The 18,810-nt window shown below is 43.3% G+C and overlaps 1 long non-coding RNA gene across 2 annotated transcripts; it reads right to left on the bottom strand.

The window, feature by feature from the left end:
* Positions 1–7,855: 7,855 nt before the first annotated feature.
* Positions 7,856–17,906, bottom strand: LOC121719109. 2 transcript variants are annotated; one of them, XR_006034170.1, is made up of 3 exons: positions 17,887–17,906; positions 14,647–14,651; positions 7,856–8,014 (listed from the first exon to the last, which is right to left on the bottom strand). It is a non-coding gene; the product is annotated as an uncharacterized LOC121719109 (long non-coding RNA). The 2 variants fall into 2 exon arrangements; XR_006034171.1 differs by lacking the exon at positions 17,887–17,906 and adding an exon at positions 13,428–13,444 and having other exon boundaries at positions 7,856–8,009; positions 14,647–14,658.
* Positions 17,907–18,810: the final 904 nt, after the last annotated feature.

Here is an 18,810-nt window from a genome sequence, read left to right on the forward strand (position 1 = left end):
GCTGTCTTGCCGTTTTAATATTTTCCCGTAGAATATCCCATATTTTAATACTCTCATAACAGCCCTGCCATCGGGCCTGTCTCTGTGTTGCCCTGTTGCTACCCCTTGCCCTTCCAACGAAACAGATGTCTTTAAATCATCGTTTTCCTTGGTTGAAGGCGAACTTAGAGTGATGTTAACCTATTTAAGTTTAACGGTGTGATTGTCGTGAGAGCACGATTCATTGGCGCTTGCATGTTCGGCCTTATGTCTACGTGCGCACCTGAGGCTACTCAACTACTAGAGAAAGAATTTCCCCTGTTTGTATGTTCACTGCAAGTTGGCCTACCATAACTTACCAACTCTGCACTGTAGACCCTAACTGGCTATTTATATTTTTCTGTGAAAGCAAATGTATTTGTTCAACTTTATGAAGCAGAATTACGCACTAGGCTACTTGGAACATAACACATTTGACAAAGGACAGATGTATGTTGCTAGTGACAAAATATTAACTTTCAGTGTTTTACGATGTCTTTGTCATGGGGAAGTGTTTTTCCCCATGCATTTATTCTAGGCTACTGTCAGTGACTGCCGTGAGAGAAGTGGGTTCTGTGTTTCGTTCATGTCAGTGACTGACTCGAGAGAAGCGGGGTCTGTGTTGTGTTGCATTGCATTCATTTATTTTCATTGGGCATGCCATGCAGTGCCATCCACAGCTCTTCAGTTCTGACAAAGCCGAAATTACTCCTTTTGAAACAATGAGTGCAGGAAGTGCGTTTGGTTATATTGCTTGACGGGGGGGATTCCAACCAGCTTTCAGCCATAAGGCTACTTTGAGAACATTTCCTAATTCACCCGACACTAATATTCAAAATGTTGAAAACTATTTCGGCATAGCCTATAAAGCAGTTTAATTAAATGGAATGTTAGTTGTAAACAAACGAGCTACTTGGTGAGGTGAGTGCCTTAGATGGCAAGAAAAATCTTCACGATATAGGCCTATTAACTGACCACCCGATTCACGTTGGCTGGGGGGCAGGGGGGCCATCAGACATTGTGCAGTTAATCCGGCCCTGCCCCCAACAAATCACACCTTCCCACCTCTGACAGCTTAAAAGAAGTCAAGAGGACTCCTTACTCACAGACCTATTCACAAACCTGCGGTTTTGAAATCCTATGCAGCTACAGGAGCTTCCAATCGTGAGGAAGCAATTTTGCATTGTAGGCATAACTAGCATGCAATAACGCCACCAACAACAACCAAAACTAGGCTACTCATTGTCAACATGTAAATTAAATGTAACATTATTGTGAATCAAATTAAAATGTTCTCTTTTGCAAACGTAGGCATAGTAACAAAATAATTTAATAATGTTACAAAGATACTACATAAATCCGTATGTTTCATTAGGCTACTAGGCTATTTGTTTTGCCTTACTCTTGATTCATTTAGGCTAGGCCTTTTTATTCAGGGGCTGTATTCACAAAGAATTTTAAGGCTAAAAGTAGCTCCTAACTGGCGAATTTAGGAGCAACTCCTAAAAATAATGGGCGTGTCACTCCTAACTTTAGGACTCCTAATTTTTTTTCACTAAAAGTAATTCACGAAGCATTTTAGACCTAAAAGTAGCACCTAAGTCTGGGACGGCTTAAAAGAAGTCGAGAGGACTCCTAACTCACTAAGACCTATTCATAAACAGCTTTTTGTGGCATTTTACGTTGCGATGTTTTGAAATGCGTAGCCTATGCGGCAACAGGAGCTTCCAATCGCGAGGGAACAATTTTGCATTCATAAAAGGGATGCAATAACGCCACCACCAACAACCAAAACTACTCATTGTTAACATGTAAATTAAATGTAACGTTTCATTGTGAATCAAATTAAAATGTTCTCCTCTTTGCAAACGTAGCCTAGGCATATGGTGACAGATTAATTTCATAATGTTGCAAAGATACTGCATCAATCCATAGGCCTATGTTTCATTAGGCTACTAGATAGATAGATAGATAGATAGATACTTTATTGATCCCCAGGGGAAATTCAAGGCTAGGCTATTTGTTTTGCCTTACTCTTTATTCATTTAGGCTAGGCCTTTTTATTCAGTTATTAATCATCTTCCGTCCTTCACACTAATTGTGTAGTGCACGCATTCTCAGACCTGTCACCTGTCACTCATCATCGGAAGGGAGGTGTTTGGAATCATTCCCGCATTACAATCGTCAGCCAATCAAGGTCACTTCAGTCAAGATTGTGCATGAGTAATGACGTCATCCATAGCAACATACCTAGCGTTCATGGGCTTCGGAAAAACCTTTCTCCGAGTGAAAACATCATCATTCCGCGTCTTTCACGTCACTTAATGTGTGAGTCAGAGGTCGGAAACTGGGGCTAGATTTTGCTAGCAGAGTTGCCCAGTTAGGGGCTGTCATCACTTTTGTCGTCACGTTGTAGTTTGTTTGTAGTCCATGTGGCCTTTCATGTCCAACAGTTTTAACAGTGAACGTGAACGTGAACTTAGAAGTTGTAATTTTTCTTTACCAAGAGTAGGTCTGAAAGGCTTTGTGACTAACTTTTAAGAGAAAACTCCTAGCTAAAATCTTTTAGTGCGATTTAGGAGTAGCCTACTCCTAGTGGTAAGATAAAAGCCTTTGTGAATAGCCTACGGCCCCAGTTATTCATCATCTTCCGTCCTTGTGTAGTGCACGCCTTCTGAGACCTGTCACTCATCATCGTAAGGGAGGTGTTTGGAATCATGCCCGCGTTACAATCATCAGCAAATCAAGGTGGTCACGCTCTAGAATCTTTGGTGGTCACTTCAGTAAAGCTTGTGCATGAGTAATAACGTCATCCATAGCAACGAAGACTCACTCACTCTTGGTCAAAGATTCTAGAGCGCTCTGCTCCAGAATCTTTGCTCTTAGTTTAGGAGTTGCCATTTTTCCTTACTAAGAGTAGGTCTGAAAGGCTTTGTGAATAACTTAATAAGAGAAACTCCTAGCTAAAATATTTTATTGCTATTTAGGAGTATAGCCTACTCCTAGTGGTAAGATAATAGGCTTTGAGAATATGACCCCTGGTGTCAAACCCAATGAAGAATTTTATATAAAGCCTGCATTCGAGGCCTTCTGTTGAAGAATTTTATATAAAGCCTGCGCTAACAGTAATCCTCCTGCCCCCGATACCACAACTGTGGATAGTGTGGAATGTTCAAGTAATAACACAATCCAATGTGTGCCTCAATTGTCCCCCACTGACCACCTCACACATTTCTCTAGACTTTGCAACGAACTTACATGACACAATGCCATAAGATATGCCAGTTTTAGGACACAGAATAATGTTTTGTAATGATACCAGTTAGGCCTACATTTAACAGTAACAAGTGTAACTAGAAAAGCATTTCCTGAAGGAAATACAGTGCATGAAAATGCAAAAATATGATGTAAAATATCATACAGAGTAAAAACAAACTATATTGGTTGCTAGGTAGATGAGGTTTAATATAGTTGGAATGACTGAACAGTTAAATAGGTGGATAGTTTAAATGGTTAAATTATTTAGGTAGATAGTTGACGATAACTGACAGTTGGAATGGCTCTAATGTTTGCTAGCAGTTATGCTAACTATGTTAACAAAGATAATAATGCTAACCAAGTTACTTATCTTAGTTAATTTAGCTAATGTTTTCTAGCAGTTTTTTTTTTATGTTAATAATGTTAATACTGTTAACTATGTTAACTATGCTAACCATGTGACTTAGCTAACTTAAATAATAATTTTTAGTAGTTATGCGAACTATGCTAACTAACATGCTAACAATGTTAAAATGTTAACTATGCTAACCATGTGACTTAGCTAACTTCGCTAATCATTTTTAGCAGTTATGCTAACTAGCATGCTAACAATGTTAAAATGTTAACTATGCTAACCATGTTACTTAGCTAACTTAGCTAATCATTTTTAGCAGTTTTGCTAAAAATGTTAACTATGCTAACATGCTAACTAGCTACAGTGGGTAGGAGTCATAGTTGATGACAAGTAACAGTTACAATGGCTGAACAGTTAAAAAGTTCAGTAGTTTAAAGGGTTACATTGTTTAATAGTGAAATATTGTAGTGAGGACTTTTATTTTGAAACAGTTTTTGGCAGAGGAAGCAGTTGAACAGGATGTGTAGTCTTAATAGGGCCAGTTTGTATGCTTAAAGCCTGAGACTGGCAGTTGGTCCAGGTGGCCCGAACACCTGCCATAGGATTCTAATTGCTTAACGGCCGTATTATGATGTCACAATCGGCAATGTTAAGTCTATGGGGATTTTTAAAAAGTTTTTCTTTAATAGTTTAAAAAGTATAAAAGTTTCAAAGTTGAAAAGACATAGCAGCTTGGTCCGTTTGAATACCTACGTTACAAAGTTGAATGAAGTTTCTAAGTTAAACTGTTCAAGAGAAATTGCGTAAGGAAAAAGTGGTAAGCGGAATAATAATAAGAAGTTGCCTAGGAAGAACAGTGCAGTGCATTTTCATGCACTGTAATAAGAAGAAGTTGTTGTTGTTGCCTAGGATGAACAGTACAGTGCATTTTCATGCACTGTAATAAGAAACCTAGGAAGAACAGTACAGTGCATTTTCATGCACTGTAAAAAGCCTTGGAATAACAGTACAGTGCATTTTCATGCACTGTAATGAGCTATTCATTGTCGAAGGTGCATGGTGAAGTGAAATTCTTACTTTGGAAAACAAACATTTGCCGATATCATCGCCGATATCATCAGAATATTGCAACAGATTCTGTGTGTTCTGGACTGCAGGTAACTTGTTAAGCCAGTGGTTCTCAAACTTTTATTTCATTCCCCACTTTGATCAAGGGGCATGACTGATGATAGTGGAGATAACGTGTTATCCCGAGGCCTTTGCAAGTCAGCATCTAAGACGGTAGTCTACCCTATTAAAAATATACGTTTTCGATGTCCCAAACGGAGAGCCATATTTTATTGTTTTTAACAATTTCTATGCTACTCACAAAAATGTAGGCATGGGGACATGATGAAGTAGGCTATCCAACTGTTGTGTGTTAAATTATTGTGATTACGAGCCAGTGGTTTTCAAACATTATGCGTGACTCGGACATCTAACTAAATGCAACAGGCTCATATCGCCCTCGCATTCGCAAAATGAGGACCAGTGTTTTGTCAAATTGCAAATAACTATTCGTTTTAACGATTTTTTTATGATAGTATGAAGTGCTTTTTGTATAGGCTACTATCTTAATCTTGGAATATGGGGAGGGAAGTGGCGCGTCTGCAGTCAGCCAAATATGAATGTAATTCTGCGGCATAAAGCAGATGTATTTGTTTATTGTACAGAAAAATAAAAATGACATGTCAAGCAGTCAATTGACTACATTGCAGTCAAGAAGTAGGGCAAATTAATGTGTGTCATAGTTGTCTAGCCTGTGAAAAACGTTGCTAGATAGCCTAGTATTAAATCGCCAACAACATTGTTTTGCAGAAGCTACAGATTAATTCTGAACAGTTATTTCTCTACTGTCTCAATTATCACACAAGACACTGTTTTGATTTGCGTAGTTGCGTTACCCCCAACACTGACAATAACGTAGACAGCAAATTAAGATATTTTTTTAGTTTTGTGGAGCGGCACCGGTAGGCTATCAAAAGCAGATTTTGATTTTCGCTACCACCGTGTAGTCAAGCCTTAAGCCATACCCAAGCAGCCTTAATCGAGGTAATTTTTAATTATGCATGATTTATTTTGTTATTGAATTCGTAGGCTGGGATTCCTCTCGGTAACAATTATGTTTAAAGGTCGCCTCCTGCTTTTTCAGAAGGGGCGGCAGTCAGGCTACTGACAGAGCGATGTACAGTGGCAGAGCGACGCACAGTGGCTGAAAGTGGTACTAAAGCTTCACGCAGCTTCACGTCTCGTAAAGCGCGACTGAAGTGGCCATTTGAAAGTGATGCCCACTGTAGGTAGTGGTGTGTGTGCGCTGGTAGGGTATTGCTTGGTATGCTTGAATGTGTGTATGGGTGTGTATGTTTCTTGTTTATGTTGACATTGTGTGTGTGTGTGTGTGTGTTTGTGCCTGTGTGTGTGTGTGTGTGTGTGTGTGCTGGTAGGGTGGTGGTGTGTGTGTTTTTGTTTATGTTGACATTGTGTGTGAGCGTGTGTGTGTGTGTGCGCTGGTAGGGTAGTGGGGTGTGTGTTTTTGTTTTGTTTATGTTAACATTGTGTGTGTGTGTGTATGTGTGTGTTTGTGTGTTTGTCCCTGTGTGTGTGTGTGTGTGTTTTTGTTTATGTTGACATTGTGTGTGAGCGTGTGTGTGTGTGCGCGCTGGTAGGGTAGTGGGGTGTGTGTTTTTGTTTTGTTTATGTTGACATTGTGTGTGTGTGTGTGTGTGTGTGCGCGCTGGTAGGGTAGTGGTGTGTGTGTGCTGGTAGGGTAGTGGGGTGTGTGTTTTTGTTTTGTTTATGTTGACATTGTGTGTGTGTGTGTGTGTGTATGTGTGCGCTGGTAGGGTAGTAGGGGGTGTGTGTGTGTGTTTTTTTCTGTTGACATTGTGTGTGTGTGTGTGCGCTGGTAGGGTAGTGATGTGTGTGTGTGTGTGTGCGCGCGCTGGTAGGGTAGTGGTATGTGTGTGCTGGTAGGGTAGTGGCGTATGTGTGTGCTGGTAGAGTAGTGGTGTGTGTGTGTGTGCTGGTAGTGTAGTGGTGTGTGTGTGTGGTTTGTTTGTGTTGACATGGTGTGTGTGTGTGTGTGTGTTTGTTTGTTTGTGTTGACATGGTGTGTGTGTGTGTGTGTGTGTGTGTTTGTTTGTGTTGACATGGTGTGTGTGTGTGTGTGTGTTTGTTTGTTTGTGCTGACATGGTGTGTGTGTGTGTTTGTTTGTTTGTGCTGACATGGTGTGTGTGTGTGTGTGTGTGTGTGTGTTTGTTTGTTTGTGTTGACATGGTGTGTGTGTGTGTGTGTGTTTGTTTGTTTGTGCTGACATGGTGTGTGTGTGTGTGTGTGTTTGTTTGTTTGTGCTGACATGGTGTGTGTGTGTGTGTGTGTGTGTTTGTTTGTTTGTGCTGACATGGTGTGTGGGTTTGTGCTTTGTTGTCTACTTTGTTGAGTGTTCCCCATATTCTGATGAGGTTTGTGTGTGTGTGTTCTTATGTTCTCTCCTCTCCTCTTGTCTGCAGATGCCTGTGATCAGAAATCTCTCTCTCTCTGAGGGGAACAGAAAGGTGACACGTGTGGATAAGGAGCAGCAGCCGTATCCTGAACACCCAGAGAGATTTGACTCCTGGCTACTGGGAGGCTGAGTGGAGTGTTGATGAATATTCTGAGTCGACAGGAGCTGAGATATCTGTGGCCTATAAAAGCATCAAGAGGAAAGGGGACAGTAATGACGTCATAATGGGACGGAATGCCAAGTCCTGGAGTCTGTGCTCTACTGACCGCAACGTTAGCTTTCCTGATAACAGTTGCTCTGTCCTGCACAATAATTGGGCAGCCGTGGCCTACTGGTTAGCACTTCAGACCTGTAACCGGAGGGTTGCCGGTTCTGAACCCCGACCAGTAGGCACGGCTGAAGTGCCCTTGAGCAAGGCATCTAACCCCTCACTAGATGTTGTTGCAGGCAGCTCACTGCGCCGGGATTAGTGTGTGCTTCACCTCACTGTGTGCTGTGTGTTTCACTGATTCACGGATTGGGATAAATGCAGAGACCAAATTTCCCTCACAGGATCAAAAGAGTATATATACTTATACTTAATGAACAGACTGGTATACCTGCCCCCTCCTCCGGCTCCAGAACAGTAGGAGTTTACCTGGACTGGCTGGCCGGCACTCTGTCCTTCTACAGCGTCTCCACTGACACACTCACCCACCTGCACACGTTCCACTCCACATTCACTGAGCCCCTCTATCCAGGGTTTTGGGTTTATCAATCCTCAGTGTCCCTGTGCAAGATCACATGAGCTCCTCCTCCAACAGGTACATCCACCCTTTCTCTCTCTATCTCTCTCTCTCCCCTCAGTCTCTACTCCCCCTCCTTCCCTTCCCTTCCTCTCTCTCTCTCTCCCTTTCTATTTCTCTCTCCCCTCAGTCTCTACTCCCCCTCCTTCCCTTCCCTTCCTCTCTCTCTCTCTCCCTTTCTATTTCTCTCTCTCTCTCTCTATTCCCCCTCCCTTCTTTTTCTCTCTCTACTGAGTGGCGGAACAAGTCAGAGCAGGGCCGGGGGCGGGGCACATGACCGGGCCCTTTATTAAACTCATCATAACATAATTTTACAACATAGGCTACACATGCCCGCAACAGGGTCTTACAAGCGTCAGCACCACGGAGAGCAACTATGTAATTTTGAAGTCCATCGAACGTACATGAAGTGTAACCAAGAGAACAACAACAAAAACATTAGGCTACATGACCCCTAATAATAAATCAACAATAATACGCAGCACTATTTGAAGGGCATACGACGAGCCTTGCGCTCCGCAACATGGCAAGTCCACTCAGTCTCTCCTGTCCCACTGTGCTCCTCAAGTGGTTTTTAATGATCTTTAACTTGGAGAATGAGCGCTCAGAGGTTGCAACGGTGACGGGAAGAGTCAAAAATAAAATTAGGGCGGTACAAATCTCACTGAATGCAGAAGTTACTGCTGGGTGGTTGCATTGGCGGAGCGAGGGGGTGGTTTCGGGGGCTCAAGCCCCAAATCTCTTTTTAAAAGCCCCAAATCTTTTTTTGTATGTGTTTTCAATTTCCAATGATTTCTAATTTAACTTCCCCTCGGTTTCTCCATAAATGTTACAAAATGTAGCCTACTATTACTGAGCAAATATCCCTTACTTTCAAAGCCCAATATTGACAGATAATCTGATTTCCCACACGATGAGTTTAGGCAATGCCAGAGCCGAGATGTAGCGGTTTACGTCATAAACCTGGCAGGAAAGTTCAGAGCGGCGCAGTCAGTTTAAACAGCAAGCCGGTAAGAAAAACTATTGTCAAGACATTAGGCAATTAGGCTGTACCCCGGAATACAAAAATAAACTTCAGAAAGACAGAAAGTTTGTTGTACTGTATTCTGTAGTCTGTATTCTGTAGTCTCAATGACCGAATCAGTATACCTGTTGTCAGTTGAGTTTGTTCAATTCATTTATTGTAGGCTAGTAGGCAAATATGAAACGGAGATGTAACGTACCGGCGGGATTTTGAACTTGCATGTTTCATGCATTTTAGGGCAAAAAATACCATGGGATTGATGTGTTCTGCATTTGAGGAACGTAATCAATTGCGGACGTGCACAGACTCAGACACAGAGCGCATAGGCCTAGGTTAGGCTACTTTCACTTCCTAGAGCGCATTCATTAGGCTACGTAAAAGATGCTTCATACCAAAACAACGATCAAACATTATCAAATGTATCATGATGTGTTGTCACAAAGACTTACTCCAATTAGAAAATCAAAACCAAAATCATGTATGTGTAAGTGTTCTCTCATTGACGCCTGTAGGAGACAATATCGTTGATCCAATTTTGTAAATTTGCACGTCGTAAAAGTTCAATATGAGAGTTAAAATAAAGCCAGTCATACAGCAGAACATTTTATTCAATATTTTACACCTACTAAATCATCAAAGTAAATTTCAAAACTTTTCAGCAACCGTGAGTCATAACTCGTCCTGACTGGGGCAACCTATAAGCCGAATACGTCCCACTCTGATGAAAATGATTGAAAAGAAACCGTTTGCATGACCTTAGCTCCTCCGGCCTTGTGCCGTGGGAGAGGCTCGTCCCACCTTACCTGGAGGTGGGGGAGGGGCACCCTCGCACCGGGCCCCTGCGGATCCCGGGCCGGGGGCGGGCCGCACCTCCCGCACCCCCCCAAGCTCCGCCCCTGTCTCTACTCTGTCTCTCCATGCGGGTGTGAAAAGCGCTATATAAATGTAATGTCTTCTTGTAGTTGTTATTTACAACCGGTTTCTGTGTCTATTGTATAACACTGTGTGTGTGTGTGTGTGTGTGAAAAGCGCTATATTAATGTAATGTCTTCTTGTAGTTGTTATTTACAACCGGTTTCTGTGTCTATTGTATAACACTGTGTGTGTGTGTGTGTGTGTGTGAAAAGCGCTATATAAATGTAATGTCTTCTTGTAGTTGTTATTTACAACCGGTTTCTGTGTCTATTGTATAACACTGTGTGTGTGTGTGTGTGTGTGAAAAGTGCTATATAAATGTAATGTCTTCTTGTAGTTGTTATTTACAACCGGTTTCTGTGTCTATTGTATAACACTGTGTGTGTGTGTGTGTGTGTGTGTGTGTGTGTGTGTGTGTGTGTGAAAAGCGCTATATAAATGTAATGTCTTCTTGTAGTTGTTATTTACAACCGGTTTCTGTGTCTATTGTATAACACTGTGTGTGTGTGTGTGTGTGTGTGTGTGTGTGTGAAAAGCGCTATATAAATGTAATGTCTTCTTGTAGTTGTTATTTACAACCGGTTTCTGTGTCTATTGTTTAACACTGTGTGTGTGTGTGTGTGTGTGTGAAAAGCGCTATATAAATGTAATGTCTTCTTGTAGTTGTTATTTACAACCGGTTTCTGTGTCTATTGTATAACACTGTGTGTGTGTGTGTGTGTGTGTGTGTGTGTGAAAAGCGCTATATAAATGTAATGTCTTCTTGTAGTTGTTATTTACAACCGGTTTCTGTGTCTATTGTATAACACTGTGTGTGTGTGTGTGTGTGTGTGTGTGTGTGTGTGTGTGTGTGAAAAGCGCTATATAAATGTAATGTCTTCTTGTAGTTGTTATTTACAACCGGTTTCTGTGTCTATTGTATAACACTGTGTGTGTGTGTGTGTGTGTGTGAAAAGCGCTATATAAATGTAATGTCTTCTTGTAGTTGTTATTTACAACCGGTTTCTGTGTCTATTGTATAACACTGTGTGTGTGTGTGTGTGTGTGTGAAAAGCGCTATATAAATGTAATGTCTTCTTGTAGTTGTTATTTACAACCGGTTTCTGTGTCTATTGTATAACACTGTGTGTGTGTGTGTGTGTGTGAAAAGTGCTATATAAATGTAATGTCTTCTTGTAGTTGTTATTTACAACCGGTTTCTGTGTCTATTGTATAACACTGTGTGTGTGTGTGTGTGTGTGTGTGTGTGTGTGTGTGTGTGTGTGAAAAGCGCTATATAAATGTAATGTCTTCTTGTAGTTGTTATTTACAACCGGTTTCTGTGTCTATTGTATAACACTGTGTGTGTGTGTGTGTGTGTGTGTGTGTGTGTGAAAAGCGCTATATAAATGTAATGTCTTCTTGTAGTTGTTATTTACAACCGGTTTCTGTGTCTATTGTTTAACACTGTGTGTGTGTGTGTGTGTGTGTGAAAAGCGCTATATAAATGTAATGTCTTCTTGTAGTTGTTATTTACAACCGGTTTCTGTGTCTATTGTATAACACTGTGTGTGTGTGTGTGTGTGTGTGTGTGTGTGAAAAGCGCTATATAAATGTAATGTCTTCTTGTAGTTGTTATTTACAACCGGTTTCTGTGTCTATTGTATAACACTGTGTGTGTGTGTGTGTGTGTGTGTGTGTGTGTGTGTGTGTGAAAAGCGCTATATAAATGTAATGTCTTCTTGTAGTTGTTATTTACAACCGGTTTCTGTGTCTATTGTATAACACTGTGTGTGTGTGTGTGTGTGTGTGTGTGTGTGTGTGTGTGTGTGTGTGTGTGTGAAAAGCGCTATATACATGTAATGTCTTCTTGTAGTTGTTATTTACAACCGGTTTCTGTGTCTATTGTATAACACTGTGTGTGTGTGTGTGTGTGTGTGTGAAAAGCGCTATATAAATGTAATGTCTTCTTGTAGTTGTTATTTACAACCGGTTTCTGTGTCTATTGTATAACACTGTGTGTGTGTGTGTGTGTGTGTGTGTGTGTGTGTGTGTGTGAAAAGCGCTATATAAATGTAATGTCTTCTTGTAGTTGTTATTTACAACCGGTTTCTGTGTCTATTGTATAACACTGTGTGTGTGTGTGTGTGTGTGAAAAGCGCTATATAAATGTAATGTCTTCTTGTAGTTGTTATTTACAACCGGTTTCTGTGTCTATTGTATAACACTGTGTGTGTGTGTGTTTGTGTGTGTGAAAAGCGCTATATAAATGTAATGTCTTCTTGTAGTTGTTATTTACAACCGGTTTCTGTGTCTATTGTATAACACTGTGTGTGTGTGTGTGTGTGTGTGTGTGTGTGTGAAAAGCGCTATATAAATGTAATGTCTTCTTGTAGTTGTTATTTACAACCGGTTTCTGTGTCTATTGTATAACACTGTGTGTGTGTGTGTGTGTGTGTGTGTGTGTGTGTGTGTGTGAAAAGCGCTATATAAATGTAATGTCTTCTTGTAGTTGTTATTTACAACCGGTTTCTGTGTCTATTGTATAAATGATGTTTTATAAACAAAGTTCGGGTGGAGCCTTCGGGATGATTGACAGCAATTAACTCACCCACTGCCGCCGCAGGGTAGGCCTATTTAAGCCGACCTCCTTTTCCATACGTCACACGCTCCGACGTTCGCGAAATCATTCAGTCTGCGTATCGTTCGCATTGACAAGACAGCTCTCATGGAACTGGAAATCCACCCAGCGCCAGCAAGGCGTTGACCCTACCCACTGGACAGTGGCTCGCATCCGCAGCACTCTCCATTCCCGCGGCATCGCGTTCCGTATGTCGGATAGGAAGTTCCATCTCCTCCGCCTTCTAACGCAGTCGGATAACCCGGTCTTTTCGCCCTCCCGCTCCCTCACTTTGTTTTCCTCCCCAGACCAGGAAGCAAGCTGCTCCTTCTGGCATCCCGACGCGGTTCCTTCCGCCGGCCATTCAGCCGGACGAAGCACACACCACCAGCCACCTCGCGAACCGGGCACGCCGACAGCACTTTCCGGCACCACACGCTTCAGAGCGTATCATTCCGCTGTTTCAGCCACAGCCACAGCCACTGCCACGTCAGCGGCTCAGGCCCATTCCCGCCGCATCTCCGCCGTATTTCCGGGTCCAGCCCCACTCTTCCAGACGGCCCCGGTAGCGACAGCGTCGCTACTCTCCCCCACTCCTTCTTTCCCTCCCCCATCCACCTCCCCTAGCCAGGACTCGGTCCAGGCCTGCCCCACCTCCAGTCGTTCCGACGACTGCTCCCTCCCTCCCCCCTCTCCCCCCTCCCCTTTCCATTCCGGGAGCCACGTCTGTACAGCACGCCTCAACTCACGAAGCGTCAGCTCGAAGAGTCACCTCACTAGCTCCCCATCTCTCTTAGGAGTTAGCGAGCACCTGGTCTCAGTCGGCGCCGATAGCGACAGCGTCGCTACTCCCCCCTAACCCTCTTTCCTTCCCCGTCCCACTTCCCGCGACCCTGTCCCAGGTTGCTCCCCTTCCGGTCGCGTCAGCGACCGCTCCCTCCCTCCCCCCTTTTCTCCCTTCCCATCTCTTCCCCGGCTCCGCGCTAGACCAGCCCGCAGCAGCGGGTCATCAGCACTCCGCGAGTGCTTCGGACCACGACGTCCCGTTCCGGCAGCAAAACTATTCTTTAGCCACAGCACAGGCCCTGCCACCGCCTCCTCACGCTGCAGCATTCGAACCACCACCCGTCACAGCGTCCACCAGGAACCTCATCTTGTCAGGTGCAGACGTAGACCTTTCTACCATTCTTCCCTCCCTTCCTATTCCCTCTCATAACCGGGATCTAGTTTGCGGCGAACTGGTTTTTCTCTAAAAGAATTCTGGCCCAGCATCAAAAACCCTGTCATTTCCCGAGTTCACCGTAGCTTTTACCAACTACACAGAAGTCGTCTGTTTCGTGTTCTCCAGTCGACGCAAATGACTAAGCTAAATGACTACCTGGCCATCATCGCCGGCCTAGCCGTATCCTACGGTGGAGCTCATTTTCATACGTAGGCTACCACCGGCTGTTTTCAGCAAAATGCGCTGCCAGAGTCGGCCTCTGGAACTAAAACCCCTACTGGGGCGCGCTCGATATGGAGCTCCATAACCGCGTTTTCCTAGGACTTAAGCCATCTTGTCCCCTCTGCAATAGCCCCAGTCACGGCGCGGTCGAGTGTCCACTAGTCAACTCATTCCCCAGGGCCGCCCTTTCATCTCGCATCTCCTAAACTGCGCTCAGCAACCCCATCTCTCGAAGACGTCGTATCTCTAGATGCCCAGTGTCTGGCCGATATCAAACTCTGGAGGATGTTTTAGACGAATGGAATGGTCTGTGCACGTTCTACGACGACTGCCAATCATCTCCAGAAGAGCTCCAGTTGTACACCGACGCAGCCCCCTCAACAGGCTTCGGAGGCTTTTTCAAAGGGCGCTGGTTTGCATCCCCGTGGCCACTAGAGTTCAGAGAGCTAACAACTGGAAACGAATCGTCAGCCGTGTTCGAACTCTACCCCGTAGCCATCACGGCCCTACCTGGGGGAATGAGTGGACCTCCAAGAGTGTGATAATCCACAGCGACAACGAAGCCGTAGTGCACGTCATTAATAACTCGAGCTCAAAATCGCCTGCGCTTTCCCCTCTTATTAGGCGTCTAATCTGGATAGCAGCCAGCTACCAGCTTATTATAAGAGCCGCGCACGTCCCCGGTTGCCACAATGGAATTGCCGACTCTCTCTCTCGTCTTAAATTCCAGAGATTCAGAAGCTCGGCTCCAGAGGCGGACCCGTACCCTACTCCACTCCCCAGCTTTTCGGAGACCATCTTCCCTTAAACCACCCCCTCAGCTATCTTCAGCCCATCACGGCCGACCTAGCCCTTCAAGCCCTCGCACCCAGGACCATGCAGTCCTACTGGACTGCTTGGTCGTGCTTCAAACAGTTCCACGCAAAGCACTCACTACCATTTCCCAGTTTCGATGCAGTCACCATATCATCATTTATCACCTACGCCCACACTTCACTCGGGATCAAAGTTTCTTCCATTAGAGTCTACCTAGCTGGCATTCATTTCTTCTACAAACGCCCCCACGGCTCCGAATGCCCCTTCTCCGACACCAGGATAGGCTTGTTAATTAAAGGTATCCGTAGGCAACATCCAGTCCCCCAAGACTCCCGCCTTCCCATTACCTCAAGCATTCTCGCCACCCGCCTCGCTACCCTTCGCAAAGGGTCATGTCACCGCATTCCGATTCCACCATCTCCGTTATGTTTCTACTGGCCTTTTTGGGCTGCTGAGATGTAGCGAGTTTACATGCCCTTCGTCTCTTTTCATTCCCGATGTCCACCCGTGCATCGCAGATCTAGAGCAGCTAGACCAAGACACCATTCGATTTACCATCAAACAGAGTAAAACCGATCAGTCCCGAAAAGGACACTCCATATCCACTTAACTCCGCCTCAGATCTTCAGCCTTTCCAATACCTATCTCACTACATCTCATATCGGTCAGCTCAAGCTTCGTCTACTAGCCCGCCCTTCGTGTCAGACGAAGGGCTACCCATCACTCGCCACAGATTCCAGACACTCTTAAAAACCATTCTAGTCAAATCTGGTTTTCCCGCGGATCGCTACTCCGCACACTCCTTCAGGATAGGAGCTGCCACAACAGCTGCGCTCAACGGCTTATCGGAGCAACAAATTAAAATACTGGGCCGTTGGTCCTCGGATGCCTACCAGTCTTACATCCGCTCCAATCTAGCGGATTTACGACTCGCTCAGCAAGCACTTATGTAGTTGGTAGCGGCCTTTCTCTGTGATCTTTTGGGGTGCAAGCGGTCATCGCTCTATCGCGATATCCGCTCCAGGCACTCCAGGACCACGGACAGCTACCTTGCCAAACACGCACTTCTCCCATACATTCTAGTCTAGCTGAAGCAATCATATAGAAGGGCGAACTAGTGAAATGATGTTTTATAAACAAAGTTCGGGTGGAGCCTTCGGGATGATTGACAGCAATTAACTCACCCACTGCCGCCGCAGGGTAGGCCTATTTAAGCCGACCTCCTTTTCCATACGTCACACGCTCCGACGTTCGCGAAATCATCCCCCCTCCTCCCCCTACTCCTCCATTTCACCAATTGCCCTGTTACTCATCCTCCTTACACAGGGGGGTGCAAGCGGTCATCGCTCTATCGCGATATCCGCTCCAGGCACTCCAGGACCACGGACAGCTACCTTGCCAAACACGCACTTCTCCCATACATTCTAGTCTAGCTGAAGCAATCATATAGAAGGGCGAACTAGTGAACACTGTGTGTGTGTGTGTGTGTGTGTGTGTGTGTGTGTGTGTGTGAAAAGCGCTATATAAATGTAATGTCTTCTTGTAGTTGTTATTTACAACCGGTTTCTGTGTCTATTGTATAACACTGTGTGTGTGTGTGTGTGTGTGTGTGTGTGTGTGTGTGTGTGTGTGTGTGTGTGAAAAGCGCTATATACATGTAATGTCTTCTTGTAGTTGTTATTTACAACCGGTTTCTGTGTCTATTGTATAACACTGTGTGTGTGTGTGTGTGTGTGTGTGAAAAGCGCTATATAAATGTAATGTCTTCTTGTAGTTGTTATTTACAACCGGTTTCTGTGTCTATTGTATAACACTGTGTGTGTGTGTGTGTGTGTGTGTGTGTGTGTGTGTGTGTGTGAAAAGCGCTATATAAATGTAATGTCTTCTTGTAGTTGTTATTTACAACCGGTTTCTGTGTCTATTGTATAACACTGTGTGTGTGTGTGTGTGTGTGAAAAGCGCTATATAAATGTAATGTCTTCTTGTAGTTGTTATTTACAACCGGTTTCTGTGTCTATTGTATAACACTGTGTGTGTGTGTGTTTGTGTGTGTGAAAAGCGCTATATAAATGTAATGTCTTCTTGTAGTTGTTATTTACAACCGGTTTCTGTGTCTATTGTATAACACTGTGTGTGTGTGTGTGTGTGTGTGTGTGTGTGTGAAAAGCGCTATATAAATGTAATGTCTTCTTGTAGTTGTTATTTACAACCGGTTTCTGTGTCTATTGTATAACACTGTGTGTGTGTGTGTGTGTGTGTGTGTGTGTGTGTGTGTGTGTGAAAAGCGCTATATAAATGTAATGTCTTCTTGTAGTTGTTATTTACAACCGGTTTCTGTGTCTATTGTATAACACTGTGTGTGTGTGTGTGTGTGTGTGTGTGTGTGTGTGTGTGTGTGTGTGTGTGTGTGAAAAGCGCTATATAAATGTAATGTCTTCTTGTAGTTGTTATTTACAACCGGTTTCTGTGTCTATTGTATAACACTGTGTGTGTGTGTGTGTGTGTGAAAAGCGCTATATAAATGTAATGTCTTCTTGTAGTTGTTATTTACAACCGGTTTCTGTGTCTATTGTATAACACTGTGTGTGTGTGTGTTTGTGTGTGTGAAAAGCGCTATATAAATGTAATGTCTTCTTGTAGTTGTTATTTACAACCGGTTTCTGTGTCTATTGTATAACACTGTGTGTGTGTGTGTGTGTGTGTGTGTGTGTGTGTGAAAAGCGCTATATAAATGTAATGTCTTCTTGTAGTTGTTATTTACAACCGGTTTCTGTGTCTATTGTATAACACTGTGTGTGTGTGTGTGTGTGTGTGTGTGTGTGTGTGTGTGTGTGAAAAGCGCTATATAAATGTAATGTCTTCTTGTAGTTGTTATTTACAACCGGTTTCTGTGTCTATTGTATAACACTGTGTGTGTGTGTGTGTGTGTGTGTGTGTGTGTGTGTGTGTGTGTGTGTGAAAAGCGCTATATAAATGTAATGTCTTCTTGTAGTTGTTATTTACAACCGGTTTCTGTGTCTATTGTATAACACTGTGTGTGTGTGTGTGTGTGTGTGAAAAGCGCTATATAAATGTAATGTCTTCTTGTAGTTGTTATTTACAACCGGTTTCTGTGTCTATTGTATAACACTGTGTGTGTGTGTGTGTGTGTGTTTGGGTGTGAAAAGCGCTATATAAATGTAATGTGTTGTTGTAGTTGTTATTTACAATCGGTTACTGTGTCTATTGTATTACAGTGTGTGTGGGTGTGTGTGTGTGAGTGTGTGTGTGTGTGGTTTGTATGATACTGTTGTCTATTTCACCAACTGCCAAAATTCAGACTTTTTCATCAAGTCAAGACACTGCGCAACATTCCACAGTAACCACGTAACCGTAGCAACATCCACGTGTAATGTATGTATGTATATTCAATTATGTACTGCTGTTTTGATGAAACTAAACAAATGCTGATATTGCTTTCTTTATATTATGCTCTTTCCCATAAATGAATGTGTGGATGATGAGAATGTTTCAACAACAACAATATGATGTATTCTGTTCTCCCTAAAGTTTAGTTATTTGCTGAATTTCTTTGAAAAATGATTTGCTGATCTGAGATGTCAGTGTTTCTGTATGTGTTGATATAGAATGATAAAACATGCTTGTTTTTCTGACTCAAAATTACTTATACTAAGTATATGTATTCAAATCCCTGCAAAACAGAGCTATGAAGTGTTTTAGTGGTGACAAAGCACACATGACATGAAGGAATCTCACACTCTTGCTGGACTTGTTGGAGCAGTGACAGGATTGGTCTTCTAATGAAATATCAATGCATGAATGAAGTGTGTGTGATTCAGGTTCAGAAGGAAATCTGCTCCTGTGCTTTATGGCTTCTCACAGATCATCTTTCTCTAGCAGAGAGACAACACACGTCTACTCTTCGAACACAAACACATGCCCCCTCCATCTTGTTCATTTGGCTTTTATTCTACATCACCTGTTGAGTTTGTTTTGTCCTGTGGTGTAGTGACAAACTAGCCTCGTGAGACCATCCTGATCTCGCGAGCTTCAG

Source organism: Alosa sapidissima, chromosome 9 (genome assembly GCF_018492685.1).
Source record: "Alosa sapidissima isolate fAloSap1 chromosome 9, fAloSap1.pri, whole genome shotgun sequence".
NCBI classification, from domain to species: Eukaryota; Metazoa; Chordata; class Actinopteri; order Clupeiformes; family Clupeidae; genus Alosa; species Alosa sapidissima.